The following is a 4912-nucleotide window of genomic DNA, read 5'->3' as shown; positions in this document are numbered from 1 at the left end:
TCAAATCTGAGAACATTACTCAGAAAGGTCTGTAAAAGGGCTATCGAATGCGCTTTTCCGCGGCGCTGTAGCTCTATCGGTTCCCGAGATAGCCGTTGGCAGTTTCCAAAATGTTGAAATAGTCAACATTTTACCTTTGGTGACCTCTGGTGACCTGACCTTTGACCTGACCCAAAAAATGACCGAAGTGTTTTCGTCCTTATTTTTGACGCTCTTTCGATTGCCGCTTACCGCGTGTCGCTACGTGGCCCAGGAGCCGAGTTAGATGGGGGGGCGTGAAAACGCCCCCCCCCAGCACTCGGCGGAAAGTTCAGGCCACCAGCACGGCGCGGGTTAAGGCCTCAAAGAGTAGGTACTTTTCAGGTATCAAATAAGTTCCTCTGCGAAAGTTCCGTCGTGAAAACGGCTTTTATGAATTTATTTCAGTGTTTTAATCGATGATGCTCTCTGATAATACGACAAAGCAGGCATATAAGCAATTAGTGTAACCCTAGCTGATGGCTACTAAGAGACACACTGAACCTGATTTGACCAAATCTGCGCCTGATCTGCACCAGATGTGCACCAAATGTGTACCAGATGGCCGTTGTGAAAACGGCTAGTGTTGACCGAATAGGAAAGTACAATCGCGGTACGCCTTTGGCTTTGCTCGCTCAAGTTATGTTAACGCCTGGTGTAATGCTAGAAAATGGGCAAGCTTTTTCTAAATGGCCAGTAGCAACACACTTGAATAGCGAATGTCAGCCAGCAAGGTTCGGTTACGTCTTCTAGTTGTTCGATGAACGTGTTCTGAACGCTACAACTGATTTTATTTCCCTTTAATGTGTGATACAAGTTAGTAGTTACATGTGTTGTCTTCAAGTCAATGCAAATTTCGTTTATACCTTTTTGACTGATTCTCAGAGAACTTATTTCAATGTAGGAAAGCGTGCTAGTCGCTTCTGGCAGTCCTGTATTCGGTGCGACTCGGAACAAACATCCCCATGCAATACAAGCACCAATGGTCGGTCGCTGCAGCGCAAGTAACAGGCATAAAAAGACAGCATAACAGAGAGCAATATAATTTTACAGCTTACAAAGAAAGAAATTTACAGCAGATAATCACCCTCACTTCACACTCAAGCTCAGTCATAAAAGCACGGGCCAGTAGCGGGATTCTTCGAGCAGAACTACACGGCAGTAGATCACTATTATCCCGTATCAAGAGTACCTACGCGGCTCGAAAGGAGCCGTGTGTGGCGCTTCTCGATCCGGCTCCTCCCGGCCTCAGTCCTCAGAAGTCAGAGATGGTGCGCTCTGTCTTGGCGCTGCTTGACGGGCGGGGCCGAGTTGTACTGCAGCTGTCTGGCGTGGTCTGCTAGACCGGGAAGACGCGCCTCGTTGCGCTACCAGTTTTGGGAGAGGCCCGCACCAGACGAAACGTCCCGACCTCCCTTGTTCTCCATGTACGCCTGGAGTTCGCGTAGCGCGGCTACTCTGGCGCGCACCTCGGGCTGGTCTTCGTTTGCTACGTGTAGGTTGTGTCGCCCTCTTCGTCTGACATGGCATGCAGTACCAGGCCGAAGGCGCCATCCGTCGTCTCTGCTCTTCCGAATGTCGACGGCGTTGACGACAGCTCATTCGGCTTTTCCAATGGCGGTTCCTGGAAGTCGTCTCAGGCACGCCTCCGTCGTCTTCTCTTTCACCAGTTCCTGGATCCTTGAACGGTGCTCTTCGGTAAGCCAGGACATATTCTGCTAGACGCGTTGGTACCTTGGGTGCAGGACCGTCGCCATATAGCGGTCGTCGCCGATCTTCCCTGCAAACCTCCCCCTCGACACGAAGGCGTAGGTTGGCCTTCAGCGAGGCTACAATGCGTCGATCCTTAGCCGCCGGCTGTAGGTGCCGCTGCGCGTGAGCAAGCACCAGTGGCATCAGAAATGATGTCGGATGATTCGATGCCGACAGCTGCTTGCTGGCTTCGTTAAAGAAGCGCAGAACGTCCACCACTCCGGCGAGGTCGTTTTTTTTTCGAGCTGGTCCATGAGGGTGATTATGCTCTCCCGGTCGGCCACTCCCTCCAGCGAGGAGTGAGCATGCAGGATCGAGTCCAGTATCACCTACTCGGGGCTCCACCGGGTGGGAACGGCAGCTTTGGGCCCGCGACCGTGGGGATCCGCAACTTTTTGGCCAATTGGACGTGCCGCTCTTGCCGGTATCCACAAGTTCAGCTACCCCGGCTGTTGCGCCGGCGTCTTGGATAATCAGATTGAGGTTGTGGCAGACGCAGCTCTGCCATCCTCGTCCCTTTCCCTGGAAGGCGAGTCGATTGTTTGCCGCGTTGTCGGTGACGAAATTGATGTTCTCGCCGTCCCGCCAGCAGCCCACAGCCTCGGAGTCTGCCGCATGGCCGCGAAGATGTTAGCTCCAGCGTGGCGGCTAGCGCTCCGACCTTGGCTTGGTGCCAAGCATCCTGCTCTGAAGCTGCCAGTTCTTGTCGATGTAGGACACGTTGATGGTGTTGTAGGAGATGGACGTCTTCTCGTCAGTCCAGAGGTCGGTACTGGCGGCGATGTGCGGCTGCTCGGAGACCTCAACCCTCAGCCGGGCACGGACGACGGCCGCTCGTTGCTCACGACGGCCGCTCGTTGCTCAGTCTCCTTAGCGACAGTGTTTCGCCCAGGGAGCACATGGTCGACATCAGTGCGACGGTGCTTGGCGCCCAGCTTTCCGGAACTCTCGACCTGCCAAATCCCAAAAACAAACAAAATATCAAAAATGAGTTGGTAAAATGGCACTCGACAAACGAAATTGATTGCGGCATTTATTTCGCTACATCAACTAAGCCATGACTCTGAGCTGGAAACTTATCTTATGATCAGCCCAATTAGCCGATGATGAGGTGAGTTAACATGTCGGCAAGTTGTAACATCACATCACAATGCTATCTTACAGTTGAACCTTGTTTGAATAGATGAATTAATTATCAATCTAGATTTCAGATGTTAATTGTATGCCGCTGACGAAGTGACAAGATTACAGTCACGAAGCTGTCCGGAAAAGCCGAGTATTTCATAAGGAGTCATCCTTCGATACAGAAAGTAACGTCTGCATCCACACATTTAACCCGCGCCCTGCTAGGTCTGCCGACCAACGCGCCCTGCTGGGGGGGGGGGGGGCAATTTGGCCCCCCTAAGATCTCGAGAACCACGCAACATAGCGACAAGCGGTAAACGGTGTTGGATAGCCCCATTAGGGAACTACCTTGTGACCCAAATTCGTTGACCTAGGTCAAACCGATGACGTCACAGGTCAGGTCAAATGTCGAATTTTCACCGTTTACAGGCATTTCAAGAAATGCGTTGTAAAATCGAGTAAAATGCATTTCATTGAAAATCATCGATGGGGAAATGTTCGTCAAACACATATTTTGCTACTTGAGGTCACTGATACCAGGTCAAGTCACAGAGGTCAGGTCACTGAGGGTCACATTATGAAAATATCATGTCATGCATGTTTTACGGTCCATTTTATATGCCAAATACGATTATGTGAGTCAGGCAGTCTTAAGGGTCAGTTTAGATTATGTTTTGGTGAAGGTCAGGTCAACGTCAGGTCAAGGTCAGGTCAAATAAGGTCAAATTTCAAAGTTGATATTTATGCATAAAATGGGTATTGATTCGATGCAGCTCGTCACGGGGAGTTCGATGGTGGTTTTTGTTTTGCGCTACGTGGGCTAGAATTGCTAAAAATTGAATTTAATAAATATGACGTCATCAATTTTGAACAGTTTTTTTTTGCTATAACTTGGCCAAAAAAGGAGGCATCGATCTAAAATTTGGTATGTATATAGAAGGGCGCAGGGACTATGACATATTCCGATTTTTTCGAAATTCGGATTTTTTTTGATTTTTTTAGTTTTGTTAAAAACATATTTTTTGAATTTTTGGGGGTCAAAATCCAAAAATTTTGAAAATCCGAGATAGCAGTTTTGTAGCACTATCTTTTGTCTACATGACCATATAAAGAACTTTGAAATTGCCTGGTAACTGTAGCTTTTGTGAGCGTTTCACGATTTCATGTTTTTTGCTCATTTTTCTCGAACATGACTTCAGTTTGACCTCAATAACTCCTGACCTAAGGTGGCCTAAGACTTGAAATTTAGTGTGACGGTGACAAATTGATGCCCGGAAAGGTACTAAAAATTTGGCGGCGCTGCGCGCCGCAGTTTTCTTGCCATTTAGGAAAAACCACAGGGGGGACAAATTGTTCCCCCCTCCCCCAGCGGGGCGAGGGTTAATCACAATTCCTTTCACCGGTACCTATTTATTAGTAAAGAACCTAAAATGTGTCGCAGAAGAAACGCCACTGATTTTAAAAATCATCTGCTAGTGTCCTACCCTATCTGCCTTCTACCAGGATGGAAGGTCGGAGGTCCTCAGAGCTGACATCGCTCAAAGCCGTCGCCATTCGCTTCTTTTCAGCTCGCAGTACGCCCTCCGTTACCTCCTTTCTCAAAAGAGAGGTTATATGCGGTTGACTGGTTCTCAGGACAAGAGTGCTTCTTACGGTTAGAGGTGCCAGATGACCTTCCAAAGCTACCGTCATGGATGAAGGAGAACCTGGATTGGAAACTTACAGCTGATTGCGTTCCCTTCCGTAAGTGCCCGAGGGCACGCGCGGCGTGAGTAGCGAGGGGGATGGCGGCAGCGGGAGCCGCGTCTGCCGCGAATTCACTGGCGCCGCGTAAGCTTTCACTGGCGCCGCGTCAGAGAAAAAACACTAGAAATGGCCCTCTTTTTCAAGGTCGCCTGTACTCGGCCCTCGTGTATGACTTTTGTGTGCAACGGAAAATTCATTACCGGTAATTAATTACCCACGGTGCAACGGTAATTCATGCAACATGCAACGGTAATTCATTACCATTCCATTC

The sequence above is a fragment of the Amphibalanus amphitrite genome, unplaced genomic scaffold (assembly GCF_019059575.1).
Source record: "Amphibalanus amphitrite isolate SeventyFive unplaced genomic scaffold, NRLGWU_Aamphi_draft 001226F_arrow, whole genome shotgun sequence".
Classification (NCBI taxonomy): domain Eukaryota; kingdom Metazoa; phylum Arthropoda; class Thecostraca; order Balanomorpha; family Balanidae; genus Amphibalanus; species Amphibalanus amphitrite.
Note: the sequence above shows the minus strand (reverse complement) of the source record.